This window comes from Primulina tabacum, chromosome 10 (assembly GCF_025594145.1).
Source record: "Primulina tabacum isolate GXHZ01 chromosome 10, ASM2559414v2, whole genome shotgun sequence".
Taxonomy (NCBI): Eukaryota; Viridiplantae; Streptophyta; class Magnoliopsida; order Lamiales; family Gesneriaceae; genus Primulina; species Primulina tabacum.
In genome coordinates, this window is record NC_134559.1 from 30,817,779 (window position 1) to 30,843,227 (window position 25,449).

The window sequence follows — 25,449 nt, forward strand, 5'->3', positions numbered from 1 at the left end:
GAAAATAGCGAATGTAAAGCTATTATTATGCGTGAGATACGATAAAATGGAACTGAAATCGAATTTCGAACTTCCTAAGCGGATTTCTCGAGGAAACGAAAGCTTAACAGAAGCGGAAAATCGCAAATTAGAGGGTCTTAGAGAAGGAATTTGGCTAAAATCTTGCCAGCTTCTTGTGGAGTAATGAGTCTCGTTCGTTTGCCCGTTTGCAATCAAATTAGGCTACAATTTTGTCCAAATCCGGCAGTGCTTGAGCTACGTTGATTTCACATGTCTTATCTAATCCTGATCGAGATTCAGATTATTTGAGCCGAAAATCGTCTGTCAACAAGTAATCAAAAATAGAAAAACACGAAAAGGGCACAACACGAGGACTTCCCAGGGGATCACCCATCCTAGTGCTGCTCTCGGCAAAGCACGCTTAACTTCGGAGTTCTGATGGGATCCGGTGCATTAGTGCTGGTATGATCGCACCCGACATTGAGTGGGATTTTTATTCTTATATCCCTCGAGTACGTGTCGAGCAGGCGGCGATGGACAACACGCGGCACTGCTCTCGCCCAATCAGAACCATGAAGTTAAGCGTTCTGGCGCGATGGCAGAGCTAGGATCGGTGACCTCCCTGGGAAGTCCTCGTGTGACTACCGTTTACGTAAATTATGGGTACAACAGTTTAAATAATTGTTTTTAACGAGTTAACCGTCTCCAAAGTAATATGCGTCATACCCTTCCGCACGAAACCTGCTCAAGACAACAAAAATCGCTAAATGTTCCCAGAAAATAGAAAAAAAAATAAGAAGAAGCAAATAGCGAATGTAAAGCTATTATTATGCCTGGGATACGATAAAATGGAACCGGAATCGAATTTCGTACTTCCTAAGCGGATTTCTCGAGGAAACGGAAGCTTAACAAAAGTGGAAAATCGCAAATTAGAGGGTCTTAGAGAAGGAATTCGGCTAAAATCTCGCCAGCTCATTGCGGAGTAATGAGTCTCGTTCGTTTGCCCGTTTACAATCAAATTAGGTTTCAATTTTGTCCAAATCCGGCAGTGTCCGAGCTACGTTGTTTTCACATGTCTTATCTGGTCCAGATCGATATTCAGATGATTTGAGCCGAAAATAGTCTGTCAACAAGTAATCAAAAATAGAAAAACACGAAAAGGGGTGCAACATGCACTGTAACGTCTCACTCATTTTTAAAATTCTACTGGACATTTTTTTTAAATAAAAGCTCGCATTTTCGAAATAATATTTAAAATAATCGTAATAATTTGACAGTAAAAAAATAACCAAACTCATCTATAATAATTCGAAAATATAAACAAATAAAAATCTTAAAATCATCAACGTGTGAAAATATTCATTTCCTCTCAATCTCATAAATCGTAATGCGAAAAACATGTGGTCCTCGGGTCGTGTCATCGCACCAGGTCTGCCTACTCAGAGTTCGGCACCTATAGTCTCCTCAACATTTAGCTCACCCGCATCACACACGCCTTGTGAGTCTAAAGAATCAACACACCTATACCAGGAATAACAAGTACATATACATAGCATACAGCAGTGAAAAATATCATACTCAACATATCTTTCATGAACTTAAAAGCATAACATAAACGTGTATTGTAAAATCATAATGCTAACATACCTTTCATTAACTTTAAAACATGAATATAAACATGTCGTATCAAATCATATCATATTAAATCATGTCATCTCATGTCATCATAAACTTAAACATTTTCTTTTTAATTGAATTCAGTTCATTAGTTGTGACTTTCTTATCAGCTCTATCGATTGATCCATCTATAAAACCGTGGTACCCGGCGGCGGGGACATCAGCGACAGCATTACCCGTCCACTGAGCCTTGGCCTCAGCTCATCATATCTCATATCATGTCAATGGAAATACGATCGTCGGGCTCCCTCTGGGGCCTTTTCCCTCACGATATCTCCAATCATATCATCGTACATATACATCGTCAGTCACAACCAACTCCCATCATTCAAAAACATCATCATATTCACCACTTAATAAAAACATGCATATACGTAATTTTTCCTTTAAACCAAGCATGCAACGTATATTTTCATAAAATCTTAAAAATCGTGATCATGATGCATAAAAATTTAAAATATAGTAAATTTGTGCTCATGGCGCTGCCAGGACCAACATCTAACCCCGGGTGCAAAATGACTATTTTGCCCCCGCAAACCCAAAAATTACCATTTTGCCCCTAGACGTAAAATTTCACGTTTTTGACATTTTCTTAATTTCATTGACTCTAACATGTCCCAAATAATTATTTAAGCCTACAAAAATTTTCCCATATTTTTATTTGGCTTAAATCGATGAATTTTAAATTAATCTTTCAACATAACATATTAACGCGCTTTAATCACGAATTAAGCCAAACCTTAGCATAAAATTCCCAAATTAAAAAATTAGACTTCTTATAATTATTTGAGCTTAAATATAATTTTTCATAATTTAATTAAGATTAAATCTAGCGTTTCAATTAATTCTGTAATTAACGTTTCGTGTTGCGATTAAATCCCGGATAAATCCAAAACTCATTATTTTGATCCGAAGCTTACCAAATTCCTTAAAATATCCCAAAAAATATTTAAAAGCATCCCTAGACGTAAACTCGAGCCCATTTTATAACTTAACCGAATTGTTTTAAAACTTGGACCGGTGTCCCGGTTTTAACCCGAATCGACTCGAAACTTAACCGTATTTTTCCCAACTTTTTACCACACCTAACAAACACTTAAAAGGCCTTATAAACATCCAGACCCATTGCTTAAACCATTCAATCAGGCCTTACAAGCTGCTGGAAATCAGCCTCTTCCCCTTTCGCCTACCCTACTACACTACCTCCCTATTCTCGCGTCCTAGCCCAACACCGATGGAACCAGGCACGGCTCAGCCTTTCCTAGACAACCATAGGGCTCCCCTGAACCTACTGCACCCACGCCATCAGCCTCATGCATCAGGCGTAGATCACCCTATCGCTACACTCCCCACAACACCAATCGAACCCAACTCGTCCAACTCTTCCCTTGCGGCTTCTAGGACAAGACCAGCAGCGTTCGTGCATTTCCAGACCATGGTTCAGATCCACCAGAGTCTGTTCAAGGTCTAGAGTCGCCCTTGCACCACCAGACTGTTAGAGTAGATGCCCTGCAAGCCAACGGTTGGCTAGGGAATTTATTGACTCAAGTGTAATAAACAATCTTTATTTTAATTTAACTTTTTATGGTCTTGTTATACTTTATCTATATACCCATGCAAACAGCGTAGATAAAGTCCTTGATTATGCTTTAATACAAATGAATCGTAATTCGATGTTGAAACTCATTTGTAAACACTGCATATTCTAAATTTGTTCCTAGTCGATTCAGCCGCCTAAAACAGGGATAAAGGCCGCTTGAGATCGATACTAGCATCTGTGATGTTGTGTACTGCGTTTCTTGGTAAGGGCATAAAGATGTCCAAACATGCAGATGGGTAGTCATATGATGATTATACCGAACAACCCTCCCTCGGACTTTCCAAGTGGTTAACATTCATCGAGAGGATAAGTCCGTGGTTATGATTGTACACCATTAGTCCTTACGACCCGGGACAAAACTGAGGCTCTATATGCTAGGGCTGTGCTTTGACTCGTTTACCGGCTCCAGGAGAGTCATCAGGTGGCGAGGTTGGGTACAGTTGCGACACATATAGGAGCCAGTGCGTTGTAGTCGGGGATTCACCGCTCATCTACGGGTGTGGATATCCTATGTGATCTGATGTAATAATAGTGCATGGAATCTCTGGCCAGAGTATGAGATGTACGTTGGAGAAGGAGTTCTCCAATAGTACACGCGATGCCACTATTATAGTTGTCACATAGTTATCGAATTATTATGCAACCCTCGATGAACTAATAGTTGCAGATTCGATTGGGATATATATGAGATGAAGGAACCGTACTGTACGTTAATCATAATCTACTGGTTCTTGCAGGCACTATCAGTGATACCTAGGGGTTCATGGGGCGATGCTACTAGACGCTCTTACCATGTTCCGATGGGTGCAATCAGAAATGAGTTATGACATTCTCATGATCAATTGTTGATACATAGAATGGGGCAAATTTAGGGTAAGCCCGAATAAAGGATTATGTCCTGAATCACAAGGAGTTGTGAACTCACGGCTAGCTGTATCCCTGAACCATTGAGGGTCACAAAAGCACTGGATCGTTTGTTCCCGTTGAGAGAATAAATTCAAGGAGTTGAATTTATATTATGAGATAATAAATTCAAGGAGTTGAATTTATATAAAATATTGAGAGAATAAAATCAAGGAGTTGAATTTATATTATAATATAGTAAATTCAAGGAGTTGAATTTATGATATAGTAAATTCAAGAAGTTGAATTTATGAAATTTGGAGAGAATAAATTCAAGGAGTTGAATTTATAAAATTTGATAATTTAATTTATTAAACTCAAAAGTTGGGTTTATTAAATATTAAATTTTGGAGGTGATAAATTCAAGGAGTTGAATTTATAATTTAAATATTAAATTCAAATGTTGAATTTATAATTAATTTAATTTATTAAACTTAAAAGTTGAGTTTATTAAATATTAAATTAAATATAATGAGAATATGTTTAATGGGCTTGTAGGAGTACAAGTTCAACATATTAAATAATTAAAGTTATTAATGGACTTTGATTAATTGATTAAACTAGTTGGACTAGCCCAATTAATTAATCAAGCTCATTAATGTTAATTATGGAATTTAGGTCAAGGCTATTGTATTTAGGAAAAAAAAAAGAGGAAAAATTGACCTAGCCTCCAAGTCTCCAATTGGTGATTCACGTGAATGGCAATATCAAAAATTCCTCCAAAAATATTTTTGGCCATTTTTGAAAAAAAAAAGGTTTGAGCCGTCTCTCGTTTTCAATCTCTACGCAAAAGTTCTTCTAAATTTCTAGTGCAATTTAGAAGAGGAACAAATATTCCAGTCATGGACCAGATTAGGTGATCGAAGAAAGTTCGTAGGGAATCAACAAGAGCTAATCCGTTTATACCGGATTAGTTGGAGTCCAGTGATTTATTCACAAAAGGTATAACTTTTAACACCCTATGAATGTTTATGATAAAATCATACGAGCGCCAAAGTCAAAACTTATTTTGATTGTCAAAATAACTAAAATTTTAAAACTTCCAGCTGCGTTTGGGCGTGAAGAAAACCGAGATCCAACACAGACTTCACCTACCCACCGATCTAGACAAAGAAAACAAGAAACCCCAAGCCGCTACACATCTCGGCCTTCACTCCAAACCTACCGAACCTTACACCAGCCTCATGACTCCACTAACCTGCTCTGAACGGTCCCTTAGCATCAACAAAACGACAGCCTCCTTGCACAATTCAAGAAAATGTGAGACTTGAAACAAAAAGAATGCAATAAACACAAGAAATTCAAAGATCTTCCATAGACAAGCTTGGATCGAAACTTTTCATTGAATGAACACCAAACTCAGTATATAAAACGTGTATGATGCAGAAGAATGATATAAAGCGTGCCTGGTGAAAATATTTCGCAAGAAAACCGAAGAACGAGCGTCGGGAATCAAGTCGGAGAATTTTCTTACGCCTTGAATGGAAATGGCCGTGCTTTCAGCTGCTGGGATTTCTATGAAAATGTTGAGATGGGATTGAGGGTGTCGGCTGATTGGGGAGGGTAATGTTAGGTGTAGTGGGTCCTTAGGGATTTATTATGTAGTTAATTAAAATATAATAGGCCATAAGTTGTTAATTAAAGATTTAAAAAGGATTTTAAGCCCAACAAGCTTAAAAGTAGTCTCATTAAGTCCAAACACACTCCCGAAAAATATTTCGTGGTGTAAAGTTTTTGAAAATATTAGCCGAACCCTCAAAAAACCCCCGATTCGATAAAATTTGCTTACCGGGTAAAAATAAAATTCTGCGGATAAAAATATCAAATAAATCTCAATTCTTGAAAAATACCTTTAAAACATCTTATATTAATTAATAGAACTTAATCGTGTAATAAAATAATTTTCTTGAAAATTTTCCGGTCTCTGATCCTCGTTCAAGAGCGAAATGCAACTTAAAAACCTTAATGCATGAACTTATAAAATGTATGGAATAAATTCTACCATGCATGAATTATGAATAAAATGCATAAAAATAATTAAACACAATTTAATAAAATAAAAATACATTTTATGCTTTAAAAGAATTTAATGAAATACCAAAGAATTTAATAATTTGCATGCATGTGGTTTACGTGAACTTTCCGATTTTCGGGACGTTACAATCTTCTCCCCTTAAATTGAATTTCGTCCGCGAAATTCGCTTATCCTTGATAATCACAAAGTTTAGACTCTTAATTCTAGAATCTCAATATTCCACGTTTCCGCTGCGCCACTCTGATAAAATAATAAATCTTAGGATGTACTTATGTCTCCTCAATCCTAATTATTTTGCCTATTGAAATCCTTATTTGCGAATTGCAACCTAGAACGACTTATTGCGACTTAGTTCTATTCTACTCATGCCTCAAATTCCGATTTTTCTCAAACTTCCCAATATTAGAAATGGCAGTTCGAATTTTATTGCGTCTTACTTTTCTTATACTATACACGTATGTTCATCAATTTATACATTATCATTTATGCAACTTAAGAAATCTTAACACCAAGATTTTACTGATCGACTTATATCTTCGGTGATACACTTAAAAGTTAAACCTTATCTCAAACCCATAATGATATTCGCCTAAGATCCTTGAATCGAATCATTATCTTATAGCACCAAACTTACGTAACTTAATTATTTACAAGTACATCCCTAAATATTAAATTGTTGCAAATCTTTAAATTCGAGTAGCGTTAATCCATAAAACTATCGAACTTCTACCTAATTAATAAAACACTTCTATCATCAATCACATGCTTAAACTATTTTCTTCCCAATTACAATTTAGTTGAGGCTTAAGGCCCTTGGACTTTCCTCGTTGAAATGAATGTTGCATTCTTACGTATTCTCAATGCTTCATACATACTAGCGTATAAAACTTATTAAGTCATCCCATGGGAGCATTAGACTAACTCTAATAAATCAACTTCACTTATACTCCATAGAGTTCTAGAATCCACATATCAAGCTTTTTAGATTTCTCACTCGATAAAAATCTTAATATTCATTAATTGATAACTTATGTTGAACACAACTAATTCTTTTTTTTATTATTATTATTATTTTTTCACCCAAAATTTCCTTATGAACACGTATTCCATAAACTTAAAATTCAAGCTTACGCGACCCAAATAGTATTAGATAATATAATTCCAACACACATATTCACTTATTCTCAAGTTTCTTAATAACTTACCAAAAATTCCTCAAGACGAGGTGTCCACCTCAATTCTTACATGCATCTATCGAGTAACCTAACCATCAAATATACCCAACTTTCTAGAAAATTTAAATTCCAACAAAGATATAATTTTAACACTTAAGATCATGATTAAAACTTATGCTACATCAAACCTTAAGTCCCCAAAAATAAGTTAACTTAATGTCTAATCTTGTAACTTGACTAAATGATCACTTTACCTTAAATTGTTATCACTCTAAATTCTTAATTTTTTTCCATTGTCTTATTCCATTAACATTTAGATTTTCAAGCCCAATATTGAATCATCCTACAATGCCCTTGATTGTCATTCCTTATTATATTATAAGCCAGATTATAATCAAGTTCTAATTATCTCTTCAAGCTCAAATCACCGAAAAGTCTTATCATTTAAACCATTCAATTCTCACTTACAGCTAAACAAATCCCTAAATTTCTTAAAAATTTCAAAATTAGTTCTTACTTTCCTCGAATATTATCCGAATTTGTCCTTAATCTCGAGAATCCAAAAATTACCCATAAGTTCTTGGCGTTCCTAATCCCATTTTATAGGTTTCTCGTAACATAAAATTAAATAATCTTAACTTTATTAGACCCAAGATCAATTCTCATAACCTCGAAAATTACTGATTTTACCCAAGTGTTCCTCAAAAGTTCGAATTTTAATCCTCAAAATTTCAAAATTTACAATTTGGTCCTTAAAATTGTCAAAGATTACAATTTTGGCCTTATAACTCCTCGAAATTTGCATTTTTTTTCCATAAAATTTTCGACTTGGACTCATTAAACCTTAAAATTCTCAAAACTAAAAATTTAATCCCAAAGTTTGGTAAATTCGAAATAGTCCCTTAGAATTTTATTGTTGCACTTAGGTCCTCAATTATTTGTTATTACAATTAGGTCCTTTAAATTCTCAATCAATTCAATTAAATCCTTAGGTCCCATTAGGTAGAGAATGCATCCTAAATAAATTCTACGTTTTTATACTTCCAAAAATCGTCGTAGTTTTCGAATCATTAATCCTTGTATGGAGTAACCACGAACTATCAATAATTTCTTAGAAATTCTACAAGTCCCAAAAGCATTCATAACTTTCAAGATTAACTTATTACCCCAAAGAGTAGAACATCAGTACTTCTAACCTAAAAATCGATATAATCAAATCATTATCCACTTCTCCTAAAGACCAATATTCGAATTCTTAGACATGTCCAATTCCAAACGTAACCAACATGCAATTTAATCTAGTTTTTAAAATAGTAAATCCTTAAATCATAAAAGCAGTTAAACATATACCGTAAATCATCATAAAGCGTAAATCATGTTAACATGCAGGTGATATGAGTAAAACATTTAAAACATTGAAATCATAAAAGCTTACAGACTTGAGGCTTGAAGACTGAGCTGCAGAAACTGGAGGTGGCACAACCCTATACATGGCCCTTGCTCTGATACCAACTGTAACGTCTCACTCATTTTTAAAATTCTACTGGACATTTTTTTTAAATAAAAGCTCGCATTTTCGAAATAACATTTAAAATAATCGTAATAATTTGACGGTAAAAAAATAACCAAACTCATCTACAATCATACGAAAACATAAACTAATAAAAATCTTAAAATCATCAACGTGTGAAAATATTCATTTCCTCTCAATCTCATAAATCGTAATGCGGAAAACATGTGGTCCTCGGGTCGTGTCATCGCACCAGGTCTGCCTACTTAGAGTTCGGCACCTATAGTCTCCTCAACATTTAGCTCACCTTCATCACACACGCCTAGTGAGTCTAAAGAATCAACACACCTATACCAGAAATAACAAGTACATATACATAGCACACACCAGTGAAAAATATCATACTCAACATATCTTTCATGAACTTAAAAGCATAACATAAACATGTATTGTAAAATCATAATGCCAACATACCTTTCATAAACTTTAAAAGATGAATATAAACATGTCGTATCAAATAATATCGTATTAAATCATGTCATCATAAACTTAAACATTTTTTTTTAATTGAATTCAGTTCATTAGTTGTGACTTTCGTATCAGCTCTTTCGTATCAGCTCTATCGATGGATCCATCTATAAAACAGTGGTACCCGGCGGCGGGGACATCAGCGACAGCATTACCCATCCACTGAGCCTTGGCCTCAGCTCATCATATCTCATCTCATGTCAATGGAAATACGATCGTCGGTCTCCCTCTGGGGCCTTCTCCCGTAAACGGGCTCCCTCTAGGGCCTTTTCCCTCACGATATCTCCAATCCTATCATCGTATACATATACATCATCAGTCACAACCAACTCCCATCCTTCAAAAACATCATCATATTCACCACTTAATAAAAACATGCATATACGTAATTTTTCCTTTAAACCAAGCATGCAACGTATATTTTCATAAATTCTTAAAAATCGTGATCATGATGCATAAAACTTTAAAATATAGTAAATTTGTGCTCATGGCGCTGCCAGGACCAACATCTAACCCCGGGTGCAAAATGACCATTTTGCCCCTGGAAACCCAAAAATTACCATTTTGCCCTTGGACGTAAAATTTCACGTTTTTGACATTTTCTTAATATCATTGACTCTAACATGTCCCAAATAATTATTTAAGCCTACAAAAGTTTTCCCATATTTTTATTTGGCTTAAATCGATGAATTTTAAATTAATTTTTAAACATAACATATTAACGCACTTTAATCCCGAATTAAACCAAACCTTAGCATAAAATTCCCAAATTAAAAACTCAGACTTCTTATAATTATTTGACCTTAAATATAATTTTTCATAATTTAATAAAGCTTAAATCTAGTGTTTCAATTAATTCTGTAATTAACGTTTCGTGTTGCGATTAAATCCCGGATAAATCCAAAACTCATTATTTTGATCCGAAGCTTACCAAATTCCTTAAAATATCCCAAAACATATTTAAAAGCATCCCTAGACGTAAAATCGAGCCCATTTTATAACTTAACCGAATTGTTTTAAAACTTGGACCGGTGTCTCGGTTTTAACCCGAATCGACTCGAAACTTAACCATATTTTTCTTAACTTTTTACCACACCTAATAAACACTTAAAAGGCCTTATAAACATCCAGACCCGTCGCTTAAACCATTCGATCAGGCCTTACAAGATGCTGGAAATCAGCCTCTTCCCCTTTCGCCTACCCTACTACACTACCTCCCTATTCTCGCGTCTTAGCCCAACACCGATGGAATCAGGCACGTCTCAGCCTTTCCTAGACCACCATAGGGCTCCCCTGAACCTACTGCACCCACGCCATCAGCCTCATGAATCAGGCGTAGATCACCCTATCGCTACACTCCCCACAACACCAATCGAACCCAACTCGTCCAACTCTTTCCTTGCGGCTTCTAGGACAAGACCAGCAGCGTTCGCGCATTTCCAAACCATGATTCAGACCCACCAGAGACTGTTGAAGGTCTAGAGTCGCCCTTGCACCACCAGACTTCACCTACCCACCGATCTAGACAAAGAAAACGAGAAACCCCAAGCCGCTACACATCTCGGCCTTCACTCCAAACCTACCGAACCTTACACCAGCCTCATGACTCCACTAACCTGCTCTAAACGGTCCCTTAGCATCAACAAAATGGCAGCCTCCTTGCACAATTCAAGAAAATGTGAGACTTGAAACAAAAAGAATGCAATAAACACAAGAAAATCAAAGATCTTCCATAGACAAGCTTGGATCGAAACTTTTCATGCATGAACACCAAACTCAGTATATAAAACGTGTATGATGCAGAAGAATGATATAAAGCGTGCCTGGTGAAAATATTTCGCAAGAAAACCGAAGAACGAGCGTCGGAAATCAAGTCGGAGAATTTTCTTACGCCTTGAATAGAAATGGCCGTGCTTTCAGCTGCTGGGATTTCTATGAAAATGTTGAGATGGGAGTGAGGGTGTCGGATGATTGGGGAGGGTAATGTTAGGTGTAGTGGGTCCATAGGGATTTATTATGTAGTTAATTAAAATATAATAGGCCATAAGTTTCTAATTAAAGATTTAAAAAGAATTTTAAGCCCAACAAGCTTAAAAGTAGTCTCATTAAGTCCAAACACACTCCCGAAAAATATTTCGTGATGAAAAATTTTTGAAAATATTAACCGAACCCTCAAAAAATCTCCTAATTCGATAAAATTTGCTTACCGGTAAAAATAAAATTCTGTAGATAAAAATACCCAATAAATCTCAATTCTTGAAAAACACCTTTAAAACATCTTGTATTAATTAATAGAACTTAATCGTGTAATAAAAATAATTTTCTTGAAAATTCTCCGGTCTCTGATCCTCGTTCAAGAGCGAAATGCAACTTAAAAACCTTAATGCATGAACTTATAAAATGTATGGAATAAATTCTACCATGCATGAATTATGCATAAAATGCATAAAAATAATTAAACACAATTTAATAAAATAAAAATACATTTTATGCTTTAAAAGAATTTAATGAAATACCGAAGAATTTAATAATTTGCATGCATGTGGTTTACGTGGACTTTTCGATTTTCGAGACGTTACACGCCGCACTGCTCTCGCCCAATCAGAACCAAGAAGTTAAGCGTTCTGGCGCGATGGCAGAGCTAGGATGGGTGACCTCCCTGGAAAGTCCTCGTGTCGCGACCGTTTACGTAAATTATAGCTAAAACTGTTGAAATAATTGTTTTTAATGAGTTAACCGTCTCCGGAGTAATCTGCGTCATACCCTTCCGCACAGAACCGGCTCACGACAACAAAAATCCCTAAATGTTCCCAGAAAATAGAAAAAAAAATAGGAAAAAAAATTAGCGAATGTAAAGCTATTATTATGCTTGGGATACTATAAAATAGAACCGGAATCGAATTTCGGACTTCCTAAAAGGATTTTTCGAGGAAACGGAAGCTTAACAGAAGCGGAAAATCACAAATTAGAGGGTCTTAGAGAAAGAATTCGGCTAAAATCTCGCCAGCTCATTGTGGAGTAATGAGTTACGTTCGTTTGCCCGTTTACAATCAAATTAGCCTACAATTTTGTTCAAATCCGGCAGTGCCCGAGCTACGTTGATTTCACATGTCTTATCTGGTCCCGATGAAGATTCAGATGATTTGGGCTGAAAATCGTCTGTCAACAAGTAATCAAAAATAAAAAAACACGAAAAGGGGTGCAACACGAGGACTTCCAAGGGGGTCACCCATCCTAGTACTGCTCTCGCCCAAGCACGCTTAACTTCGAAGTTCTGATGGGATCCAGTGCATTAGTGCTGGTATGATCGCACAAGACATTGATTGGGATATTTATTCTTATTTACCTCGAATACGTGTGAAGCGGGAGGCGATGGACAACCCCTGGCACTGCTCTCGCCCAATCAGAACCATGAAGTTAAGCGTTCTGGCGTGATGGCAGAGCTAGGATGGGTGACCTCCCTGGGAAGTCCTCGTGTCGCGACCGTTTACGTAAATAATGGATAAAACAGTCGAAATAATTGTTTTTAATGAGTTAACCATCTCCGGAGTAATCTGCGTCATACCATTCCGCACAGAACCGGCTCACGGCAACAAAAATCACGAAATGTTCCCAGAAAATAGAAAAAAAAATAAGAAGAAGAAAATAGCGAATGTAAAGCTATTATTATGCCTGAGATACGATAAAATAGAACGGAATCGAATTTCGGACTTCCTAAGCGGATTTCTCGAGGAAACGGAAGCTTAACAGAAGCGGAAAATCGCAAATTAGAGGGTCTTAGAGAAGTAATTCGGCTAAAATCTCGTCAGCTCATTGCGGAGTAACGAGTCTCGTTCGTTTGCCTAATTACAATCAAATTAGGCTACAATTTTGTCCAAATCTGGCAGTGCCCGAGCTACGTTGATTTCACATGTCTTATCTGCTCTCGATCGCGATTCAGACGATTTGAGCCGAAAATCGTCTGTCAACAAGTAATCAAAAATTGAAAGACACGAAAAGGGGTGCAACACGAGGACTTTCCAGGGGTTCATCCATCATAGTACTGCTCTCGCCCAAGCACGCTTAACTTCGAAGTTCTGATAGGAACCGATGCATAAGTGCAGGTATGATCACACCCGACATTGAGTGGGATGTTTATTCTTATATCCCTCGACTACGAGTGGAGCGGGCGGCGATGGACAACACGCGGCACTGCTCTCGCCCAATCAGAACCATGAAGTTAAGCGTTCTGGCGCGATGGCAGAGCTAGGATAGGTGACCTCCCTGGGAAGTCCTCGTGTCGCAACCCTTTACGTAAATTATGGATAAAACAATCGAAATAATTGTTTTTAATGAGTTAACCATCTCCGCCGTAATATGCGTCACACCCTTCCGCACAGAACCTGCTCAAGACAACAAAAATCGCTAAATGTTCCCAGAAAAATAGAAAAAAAAATATGAAGAATAAAATAGCGAATGTTAAGCTATTATTATGCTTGGGATACGATAAAATGGAACTGGAATCGAATTTCGGACATTCTAAGCGGATTTCTTGAGAAAACGGAAGCTTAACAGAAGCGGAAAATCACAAATTAGAGGGTCTTAGAGAAAGAATTCGGCTAAAATCTCGCCAGCTCATTGTGGAGTAATGAGTCACGTTCGTTTGCCCGTTTACAATCAAATTAGCCTACAATTTTGTTCAAATCCGGCAGTGCCCGAGCTACGTTGATTTCACATGTCTTATCTGGTCTCGATCAAGATTCAGATGATTTGAGCCGAAAATCGTCTGTCAACAAGTAATCAAAAATAGAAAAACACGAAAAGGGGTGCAACACGAGGACTTCCAAGGGGGTCACCCATCCTAGTACTGCTCTCGCCCAAGCACGCTTAACTTCGGAGTTCTGATGGGATCCGGTGCATAAGTGCAGGTATGATCACACCCGACATTGAGTGGGATGTTTATTCTTATATCCCTTGAGTACGTGTGGAGCGGGCGACGATAGACAACAAGCGACACTGCTCTCGCCCAATCAGAACCATGAAGTTAAGCGTTCTGGCGCGATGACAGAGCTAGGATGGGTGACCTCCCTTGGAAGTCCTTGTGTCGCGACCGTTTACATAAATTATAGCTAATACAGTCGAAATAATTGTTTTTAATGAGTTAACCGTCTCCGGAGTAATCTGCGTCATACCCTTCCGCACAGAACATGTTCAAGACAACAAAAATCGCTAAATGTTCCCAGAAAATAGAAAAAAAAAATAAGAAGAAGAAAATAGCAAACGTAAAGCTATTATTATGCCTGAATATGATAAAATGGAACCGAAATCGAATTTAGAACTTCCTAAGCGGATTTCTCGAGGAAATGAAAGCTTAACAGAAGCGGAAATCGTAAATTAGAGGGTCTTAGAGAAGGAATTCGTCTAAAATCTCGTCAGCTCGTTGCGGAGTAATGAGTCATTTGTTTGCGGAGGACTAGCATTAATCAAACGTGGAATCATTAAAGGGTAAATTTGGTATCCCTTTCACCCAATGGTGGTTGGATTTTCACCTTTTTATGCAACAATTTTGTGCTTTTGACGGATTTGAAAAGTTTGGGGAGAACATGCATGATGAAGTAGTAATTGAGTGGTTCCCCATGTGATGCAAATATATCAATCAAACTCCTGTTTCGAGTCACTTCACTTTACTATAATCAAACAATTAAATCGATTAATCCTTCAACTTAATCACTTTTATCGGAAAAATATCAATAATCACCCTTATAAAAGTAACATTGTGTAAACTAAATTATCATTGATAATCCTCAAATTTGAGCATAAACCCACTTCTTTTTTTAGCATAAAATCCTAAAGTTTCGAAAATACACTTGAGCTTATGAATGGACAAAAACAATCATAAACATACATGAAATAACTATAATTAGAGTTGAAATCATGAGGGTGATTTTGTTGAAATTAATGATTTCATGTTACATTTTTTAATATTATAAATTGTATGTTATTCATGTCATTATTTTATGATATCTTGTCAGCACTATGGTAAAAAAAATCTAAAATTGAAAAAAATATATATCATGAAAGTTAATGGTTTTATGTTCAAATTCGAAAAACACAGTTATTAATTATCATTTATTTTACATAGGGAATTTTATGCTTTTTTTTTAATTTTTATATGAGTAATAAATGATTTTTCTCAACTTTAACAAAGATAATCCTAATTAAGTTTGCGTGTGCAATTTCATAATTCTAGCGGTCGAGGAATAATGAAATTGATATATTTAGTCAATAATGAAATTGATATTGCCAACTCTCTTTTGAATAGAAGGAAAAAATTTTAAGTGGCAATATGAATGCAAGTGCACTACATCAAACCTTAAGTCCCCAAAAATAAGTTAACTTAATGTCTAATCTTGTAACTTGACTAAATGATCACTTTACCTTAAATTGTTATCACTCTAAATTCTTAATTTTTTTCCATTGTCTTATTCCATTAACATTTAGATTTTCAAGCCCAATATTGAATCATCCTACAATGCCCTTGATTGTCATTCCTTATTATATTATAAGCCAGATTATAATCAAGTTCTAATTATCTCTTCAAGCTCAAATCACCGAAAAGTCTTATCATTTAAACCATTCAATTCTCACTTACAGCTAAACAAATCCCTAAATTTCTTAAAAATTTCAAAATTAGTTCTTACTTTCCTCGAATATTATCCGAATTTGTCATTAATCTCGAGAATCCAAAAATTACCCATAAGTTCTTGGCGTTCCTAATCCCATTTTATAGGTTTCTCGTAACATAAAATTCAATAATCTTAACTTTATTAGACCCAAGATCAATTCTCATAACCTCGAAAATTACTGATTTTACCCAAGTGTTCCTCAAAAGTTCGAATTTTAATCCTCAAAATTTCAAAATTTACAATTTGGTCCTTAAAATTGTCAAAGATTACAATTTTGGCCTTATAACTCCTCGAAATTTGCATTTTTTTTCCATAAAATTTTCGACTTGGACTCATTAAACCTTAAAATTCTCAAAACTAAAAATTTAATCCCAAAGTTTGGTAAATTCGAAATAGTCCCTTAGAATTTTATTGTTGCACTTAGGTCCTCAATTATTTGTTATTACAATTAGGTCCTTTAAATTCTCAATCAATTCAATTAAATCCTTAGGTCCCATTAGGTAGAGAATGCATCCTAAATAAATTCTACGTTTTTATACTTCCAAAAATCGTCGTAGTTTTCGAATCATTAATCCTTGTATGGATTCATCAAAAATTAATTCAACTAGTAACCACGAACTATCAATAATTTCTTAGAAATTCTACAAGTCCCAAAAGCATTCATAACTTTCAAGATTAACTTATTACCCCAAAGAGTAGAACATCAGTACTTCTAACCTAAAAATCGATATAATCAAATCATTATCCACTTCTCCTAAAGACCAATATTCGAATTCTTAGACATGTCCAATTCCAAACGTAACCAACATGCAATTTAATCTAGTTTTTAAAATAGTAAATCCTTAAATCATAAAAGCAGTTAAACATATACCGTAAATCATCATAAAGCGTAAATCATGTTAACATGCAGGTGATATGAGTAAAACATTTAAAACATTGAAATCATAAAAGCTTACAGACTTGAGGCTTGAAGACTGAGCTGCAGAAACTGGAGGTGGCACAACCCTATACATGGCCCTTGCTCTGATACCAACTGTAACGTCTCACTCATTTTTAAAATTCTACTGGACATTTTTTTTAAATAAAAGCTCGCATTTTCGAAATAACATTTAAAATAATCGTAATAATTTGACGGTAAAAAAATAACCAAACTCATCTACAATCATACGAAAACATAAACTAATAAAAATCTTAAAATCATCAACGTGTGAAAATATTCATTTCCTCTCAATCTCATAAATCGTAATGCGGAAAACATGTGGTCCTCGGGTCGTGTCATCGCACCAGGTCTGCCTACTTAGAGTTCGGCACCTATAGTCTCCTCAACATTTAGCTCACCTTCATCACACACGCCTAGTGAGTCTAAAGAATCAACACACCTATACCAGAAATAACAAGTACATATACATAGCACACACCAGTGAAAAATATCATACTCAACATATCTTTCATGAACTTAAAAGCATAACATAAACATGTATTGTAAAATCATAATGCCAACATACCTTTCATAAACTTTAAAAGATGAATATAAACATGTCGTATCAAATAATATCGTATTAAATCATGTCATCATAAACTTAAACATTTTTTTTTAATTGAATTCAGTTCATTAGTTGTGACTTTCGTATCAGCTCTTTCGTATCAGCTCTATCGATGGATCCATCTATAAAACAGTGGTACCCGGCGGCGGGGACATCAGCGACAGCATTACCCATCCACTGAGCCTTGGCCTCAGCTCATCATATCTCATCTCATGTCAATGGAAATACGATCGTCGGTCTCCCTCTGGGGCCTTCTCCCGTAAACGGGCTCCCTCTAGGGCCTTTTCCCTCACGATATCTCCAATCCTATCATCGTATACATATACATCATCAGTCACAACCAACTCCCATCCTTCAAAAACATCATCATATTCACCACTTAATAAAAACATGCATATACGTAATTTTTCCTTTAAACCAAGCATGCAACGTATATTTTCATAAATTCTTAAAAATCGTGATCATGATGCATAAAACTTTAAAATATAGTAAATTTGTGCTCATGGCGCTGCCAGGACCAACATCTAACCCCGGGTGCAAAATGACCATTTTGCCCCTGGAAACCCAAAAATTACCATTTTGCCCTTGGACGTAAAATTTCACGTTTTTGACATTTTCTTAATATCATTGACTCTAACATGTCCCAAATAATTATTTAAGCCTACAAAAGTTTTCCCATATTTTTATTTGGCTTAAATCGATGAATTTTAAATTAATTTTTAAACATAACATATTAACGCACTTTAATCCCGAATTAAACCAAACCTTAGCATAAAATTCCCAAATTAAAAACTCAGACTTCTTATAATTATTTGACCTTAAATATAATTTTTCATAATTTAATAAAGCTTAAATCTAGTGTTTCAATTAATTCTGTAATTAACGTTTCGTGTTGCGATTAAATCCCGGATAAATCCAAAACTCATTATTTTGATCCGAAGCTTACCAAATTCCTTAAAATATCCCAAAACATATTTAAAAGCATCCCTAGACGTAAAATCGAGCCCATTTTATAACTTAACCGAATTGTTTTAAAACTTGGACCGGTGTCTCGGTTTTAACCCGAATCGACTCGAAACTTAACCATATTTTTCTTAACTTTTTACCACACCTAATAAACACTTAAAAGGCCTTATAAACATCCAGACCCGTCGCTTAAACCATTCGATCAGGCCTTACAAGATGCTGGAAATCAGCCTCTTCCCCTTTCGCCTACCCTACTACACTACCTCCCTATTCTCGCGTCTTAGCCCAACACCGATGGAATCAGGCACGTCTCAGCCTTTCCTAGACCACCATAGGGCTCCCCTGAACCTACTGCACCCACGCCATCAGCCTCATGAATCAGGCGTAGATCACCCTATCGCTACACTCCCCACAACACCAATCGAACCCAACTCGTCCAACTCTTTCCTTGCGGCTTCTAGGACAAGACCAGCAGCGTTCGCGCATTTCCAAACCATGATTCAGACCCACCAGAGACTGTTGAAGGTCTAGAGTCGCCCTTGCACCACCAGACTTCACCTACCCACCGATCTAGACAAAGAAAACGAGAAACCCCAAGCCGCTACACATCTCGGCCTTCACTCCAAACCTACCGAACCTTACACCAGCCTCATGACTCCACTAACCTGCTCTAAACGGTCCCTTAGCATCAACAAAATGGCAGCCTCCTTGCACAATTCAAGAAAATGTGAGACTTGAAACAAAAAGAATGCAATAAACACAAGAAAATCAAAGATCTTCCATAGACAAGCTTGGATCGAAACTTTTCATGCATGAACACCAAACTCAGTATATAAAACGTGTATGATGCAGAAGAATGATATAAAGCGTGCCTGGTGAAAATATTTCGCAAGAAAACCGAAGAACGAGCGTCGGAAATCAAGTCGGAGAATTTTCTTACGCCTTGAATGGAAATGGCCGTGCTTTCAGCTGCTGGGATTTCTATGAAAATGTTGAGATGGGAGTGAGGGTGTCGGATGATTGGGGAGGGTAATGTTAGGTGTAGTGGGTCCATAGGGATTTATTATGTAGTTAATTAAAATATAATAGGCCATAAGTTTCTAATTAAAGATTTAAAAAGAATTTTAAGCCCAACAAGCTTAAAAGTAGTCTCATTAAGTCCAAACACACTCCCGAAAAATATTTCGTGATGAAAAATTTTTGAAAATATTAACCGAACCCTCAAAAAATCTCCTAATTCGATAAAATTTGCTTACCGGTAAAAATAAAATTCTGTAGATAAAAATACCCAATAAATCTCAATTCTTGAAAAACACCTTTAAAACATCTTGTATTAATTAATAGAACTTAATCGTGTAATAAAAATAATTTTCTTGAAAATTCTCCGGTCTCTGATCCTCGTTCAAGAGCGAAATGCAACTTAAAAACCTTAATGCATGAACTTATAAAATGTATGGAATAAATTCTACCATGCATGAATTATGCATAAAATGCATAAAAATAATTAAACACAATTTAATAAAATAAAAATACATTTTATGCTTTAAAAGAATTTAATGAAATACCGAAGAATTTAATAATTTGCATGCATGTGGTTTACGTGGACTTTTCGATTTTCGAGACGTTACACGCCGCACTGCTCTCGCCCAATCAGAACCAAGAAGTTAAGCGTTCTGGCGCGATGGCAGAGCTAGGATGGGTGACCTCCCTGGAAAGTCCTCGTGTCGCGACCGTTTACGTAAATTATAGCTAAAACTGTTGAAATAATTGTTTTTAATGAGTTAACCGTCTCCGGAGTAATCTGCGTCATACCCTTCCGCACAGAACCGGCTCACGACAACAAAAATCCTTAAATGTTCCCAGAAAATAGAAAAAAAAATAGGAAAAAAAATTAGCGAATGTAAAGCTATTATTATGCCTGCGATACGATAAAATGGAACTGGAATCCAATTTCGGACATTCTAAGCGGATTTCATGAGAAAACGGAAGCTTAACAGAAGCGGAAAATCACAAATTAGAGGGTCTTAGAGAAAGAATTCGGCTAAAATCTCGCCAGCTCATTGTGGAGTAATGAGTCACGTTCGTTTGCCCGTTTACAATCAAATTAGCCTAAAATTTTGTTCAAATCCGGCAGTGCCCGAGCTACGTTGATTTCACATGTCTTATCTGGTCCCGATGAAGATTCAGATGATTTGGGCTGAAAATCGTCTGTCAACAAGTAATCAAAAATAAAAAAACACGAAAAGGGGTGCAACACGAGGACTTCCAAGGGGGTCACCCATCCTAGTACTGCTCTCGCCCAAGCACGCTTAACTTCGGAGTTCTGATGGGATCCGGTGCATTAGTGCTGGTATGATCGCACCCGACATTGAGTGGGATGTTTATTCTTATATCCCTAGAGTACTTGTGGAGCGGGCGGCGATGGACAACACGCGGCACTGCTCTCGCCCAATCTGAACCATGAAGTTAAGCGTACAGGCGCGATGGCAGATCTAGGATGGGTGACCTCACTGTGAAGTCCTCGTGTCTCGACCGTTTACGTAAATTATAGCTAAAACTGTCGAAATAATTGTTTTTAATGAGTTAACCGTCTCTGGTGTAATCTGCGTCATACCCTTCCGCACAAAACCGGCTCACGACAAAAAAAATCGCTAAATGTTCCCAGGAAATAGAAAAGAAAAATAAGAAGAAGAAAATAGCGAATGTAAAGCTATTATTATGCTTGGGATACTATAAAATAGAACCGGAATCGAATTTCGGACTTCCTAAAAGGATTTTTCGAGGAAACGGAAGCTTAACAGAAGCGTAAAATCGCAAATTAGAGGGTCTTGGAGAAGGAATTCGGCTAAAATCTCACCAGCTCATTGCGGAGTAACGAGTCTCGTTTGTTTGCCCGTTTACAATCAAATTAGGCTACAATTTTGTCAAAATCCGGCAGTGCCCGAGCTACGTTTATTTCACATGTCTTATCTGCTCCCGATCGAGATTCAGATGGTTTGAGCTCAAAATCGTCTGCCAACAAGTAATCAAAAATAGAAAAACACGAAAAAGAGTGCAACACAAGGACTTCCCAGGAGGTCACCCATCCTAGTACTGCTTTCGTCCAAGCACGTTTAAATTCGAAGTTCTGATGGGATCCAGTGCATTAGTGCTGGTATGATCCACAAGACATTGATTGGGATATTTATTCTTATTTACCTCGAATACGTGTGAAGCGGGAGGCGATGGACAACCCCTGGCACTGCTCTCGCCCAATCAGAACCATGAAGTTAAGCGTTCTGGCGTGATGGCAGAGCTAGGATGGGTGACCTCCCTGGGAAGTCCTCGTGTCGCGACCGTTTACGTAAATAATGGATAAAACAGTCGAAATAATTGTTTTTAATGAGTTAACCATCTCCGGAGTAATCTGCGTCATACCATTCCGCACAGAACCGGCTCACGGCAACAAAAATCACGAAATGTTCCCAGAAAATAGAAAAAAAAATAAGAAGAAGAAAATAGCGAATGTAAAGCTATTATTATGCCTGAGATACGATAAAATAGAACGGAATCGAATTTCGGACTTCCTAAGCGGATTTCTCGAGGAAACGGAAGCTTAACAGAAGCGGAAAATCGCAAATTAGAGGGTCTTAGAGAAGTAATTCGGCTAAAATCTCGTCAGCTCATTGCGGAGTAACGAGTCTCGTTCGTTTGCCTGATTACAATCAAATTAGGCTACAATTTTGTCCAAATCTGGCAGTGCCCGAGCTACGTTGATTTCACATGTCTTATCTGCTCTCGATCGCGATTCAGACGATTTGAGCCGAAAATCGTCTGTCAACAAGTAATCAAAAATTGAAAAACACGAAAAGGGGTGCAACACGAGGACTTTCCAGGGGTTCACCCATAATAGTACTGCTCTCGCCCAAGCACGCTTAACTTCGAAGTTCTGATAGGAACCGATGCATAAGTGCAGGTATGATCACACCCGACATTGAGTGGGATGTTTATTCTTATATCCCTCGACTACGAGTGGAGCGGGCGACGATGGACAACACGCGGCACTGCTCTCGCCCAATCAGAACCATGAAGTTAAGCGTTCTGGCGCGATGGCAGAGCTAGGATAGGTGACCTCCCTGGGAAGTCCTCGTGTCGCAACCCTTTACATAAATTATGGATAAAACAATCGAAATAATTGTTTTTAATGAGTTAACCATCTCCGCCGTAATATGCGTCACACCCTTCCGCACAGAACCTGCTCAAGACAACAAAAATCGCTAAATGTTCCCAGAAAAATAGAAAAAAAAATATGAAGAATAAAATAGCGAATGTTAAGCTATTATTATGCTTGGGATACGATAAAATGGAACTGGAATCGAATTTCGGACATTCTAAGCGGATTTCTTGAGAAAACGGAAGCTTAACAGAAGCGGAAAATCACAAATTAGAGGGTCTTAGAGAAAGAATTCGGCTAAAATCTCGCCAGCTCATTGTGGAGTAATGTGTCACGTTCGTTTGCCCGTTTACAATCAAATTAGCCTACAATTTTGTTCAAATCCGGTAGTGCCCGAGCTACGTTGATTTCACATGTCTTATCTGGTCTCGATCAAGATTCAGATGATTTGAGCCGAAAATCGTCTGTCAACAAGTAATCAAAAATAGAAAAACACGAAAAGGGGTGCAACACGAGGACTTCCAAGGGGGTCACCCATCCTAGTACTGCTCTCGCCCAAGCACGCTTAACTTCGGAGTTCTGATGAAATCCGGTGCATAAGTGCAGGTATGATCACACCCGACATTGAGTGGGATGTTTATTCTTATATCCCTTGAGTACGTGTGGAGCGGGCGACGATAGACAACAAGCGACACTGCTCTCGCCCAATCAGAACCATGAAGTTAAGCGTTCTGGCGCGATGACAGAGCTAGGATGGGAGACCTCCCTTGGAAGTCCTTGTGTCGCGACCGTTTACATAAATTATAGCTAATACAGTCGAAATAATTGTTTTTAATGAGTTAACCGTCTCCGGAGTAATCTGCGTCATACCCTTCCGCACAGAACATGTTCAAGACAACAAAAATCGCTAAATGTTCCCAGAAAATAGAAAAAAAAAATAAGAAGAAGAAAATAGCAAACGTAAAGCTATTATTATGCCTGAATATGATAAAATGGAACCGAAATCGAATTTAGAACTTCCTAAGCGGATTTCTCGAGGAAATGGAAGCTTAACAGAAGCGGAAATCGTAAATTAGAGGGTCTTAGAGAAGGAATTCGTCTAAAATCTCGTCAGCTCGTTGCGGAGTAATGAGTCTCGTTCGTTTGCCCGTTTACAATCAAATTAGGCTACAATTTTGTCCAAATCCAGCAGTGACCGAGCTACGTTGATTTCACATGTCTTATCTGGTCCCGATCGAGATTCAGATGATTTGAGCCGAAAATCTTCTGTCAACAAGTAATCAAAAATAGATTAACACGAAAAGAGGTGCAACACGAGGACTTCCCAGGGGTTCACCCATCATAGTACTGCTCTCGCCCAAGCATGCTTAACTTCGGAGTTCTTATGGGATCCGGTGCATTAGTGCTGGTATGATCGCACCTGACATTGAGTGGGATGTTTATTCTTATATCCCTCGAGTACGTGCGGCGCGGGCGGCGATGGACAACACGCGGCACTGCTCTCGCCCAATCAAAACCATGAAGTTAAGCGATCTGGCGCGATGGCAGAGCTAAGATGGGTGACCTCCCAGGGAAGTCCTCGTTTCGCGACCATTTACGTAAATTATGGATAAAACATATGAAATAATTGTTTTTAATGAGTTAAACGTCTCCGGAGTAATATGCGTCATACCCTTCCGCACAGAACCTGCTCAAGACAATGAAAATCGCTAAATGTTCCCAGAAAATAAAAAAAAATAAGAAGAAAAAAATAGCGAAAATTGCGGAGTAATGAGTCTCGTTCGTTTGCCCGTTTACAATCAAATTGGGCTACTATTTTGTCCAAATTCGGCAGTGCCCGAGCTACGTTAATTTCAAATGTCTTATCTGGTCACGACCGAGATTCAGAAGATTTGAGACGAAAATCGTCTGTCAACAAGTAATAAAAAATAGAAAAACACGAAAAGGAGTGCAACACGAGGACTCCCCACGGGGTCACCCATCCTAGTACTGCTCTCGACCAAGCACGCTTAACTTCGGAGTTCTGATGGGATCCGGTGCATTAGTGCTGGTATGATCGCACCCGACATTGAGTGGGATGTTTATTCTTATATCCCTCGATTACGTGTCGAGCGGGCGGCGATGGACAACACACGGCACTGCTCTCGCCCAATCAGAACTATGAAGCTTAGCGTTCTGGCGCGATGGCAGAGCTAGGATGGGTGACCTCACTGTGAACTCCTCGTGTCTCGACTGTTTACGTAAATTATAGCTAAAACTGTCTAAATAATTGTTTTTAATGAGTCAACCGTCTCTGGTGTAATCTGCGTCATACCCTTCCGCACAAAACCGGCTCACCACAAAAAAAATCGCTAAATGTTCCCAAGAAATAGAAAAGAAAAATAAGAAGAAGAAAATAGCGAATGTAAAGCTATTATTATGCCTGGGATACGATAAAATAGAACCGGAATCGAATTTCGGACTTCCTAAACGGATTTTTCGAAGAAACGGAAGCTTAACAGAAGCGTAAAATCGCAAATTAGAGGGTCTTGGAGAAGGAATTCGGCTAAATTCTCGCCAGCTCATTGCGGAGTAATGAGTCTCGTTTGTTTGCCCGTTTACAATCAAATTAGGCTACAATTTTGTCCAAATCCAGCAGTGCCCGAGTTACGTTGATTTCACATGTCTTATCTGGTCCCGATCGAGATTCAGAT

General features: G+C 37.4%; 7 non-coding genes and 3 pseudogenes across 7 annotated transcripts; all 10 read right to left on the reverse strand.

Moving 5' to 3' along the window:
• Window positions 1–357: 357 nt before the first annotated feature.
• Window positions 358–476, reverse strand: LOC142509494 (5S ribosomal RNA). Its single transcript, XR_012807665.1, has one exon. It is a non-coding gene; the product is annotated as a 5S ribosomal RNA (ribosomal RNA).
• Window positions 477–12,624: 12,148 nt separating this feature from the next.
• Window positions 12,625–12,743, reverse strand: LOC142515559 (5S ribosomal RNA). The gene has a single exon (XR_012811398.1). It is a non-coding gene; the product is annotated as a 5S ribosomal RNA (ribosomal RNA).
• Window positions 12,744–13,426: 683 nt separating this feature from the next.
• LOC142511769 (5S ribosomal RNA) lies at window positions 13,427–13,545 on the reverse strand (annotated as a pseudogene).
• A 685-nt stretch (window positions 13,546–14,230) lies between these two features.
• LOC142513083 (5S ribosomal RNA) lies at window positions 14,231–14,349 on the reverse strand. The gene has a single exon (XR_012809048.1). It is a non-coding gene; the product is annotated as a 5S ribosomal RNA (ribosomal RNA).
• A 6,499-nt stretch (window positions 14,350–20,848) lies between these two features.
• Window positions 20,849–20,967, reverse strand: LOC142507960 (5S ribosomal RNA). Its single transcript, XR_012806195.1, has one exon. It is a non-coding gene; the product is annotated as a 5S ribosomal RNA (ribosomal RNA).
• Window positions 20,968–21,652: 685 nt separating this feature from the next.
• LOC142512010 (5S ribosomal RNA) lies at window positions 21,653–21,772 on the reverse strand (annotated as a pseudogene).
• Window positions 21,773–22,453: 681 nt separating this feature from the next.
• On the reverse strand, window positions 22,454–22,572 carry LOC142511736 (5S ribosomal RNA; annotated as a pseudogene).
• A 685-nt stretch (window positions 22,573–23,257) lies between these two features.
• On the reverse strand, window positions 23,258–23,376 carry LOC142514686 (5S ribosomal RNA). The gene has a single exon (XR_012810569.1). It is a non-coding gene; the product is annotated as a 5S ribosomal RNA (ribosomal RNA).
• Window positions 23,377–24,059: 683 nt separating this feature from the next.
• Window positions 24,060–24,178, reverse strand: LOC142515455 (5S ribosomal RNA). The gene has a single exon (XR_012811300.1). It is a non-coding gene; the product is annotated as a 5S ribosomal RNA (ribosomal RNA).
• Window positions 24,179–24,701: 523 nt separating this feature from the next.
• LOC142514074 (5S ribosomal RNA) lies at window positions 24,702–24,820 on the reverse strand. Its single transcript, XR_012809986.1, has one exon. It is a non-coding gene; the product is annotated as a 5S ribosomal RNA (ribosomal RNA).
• Window positions 24,821–25,449: the final 629 nt, after the last annotated feature.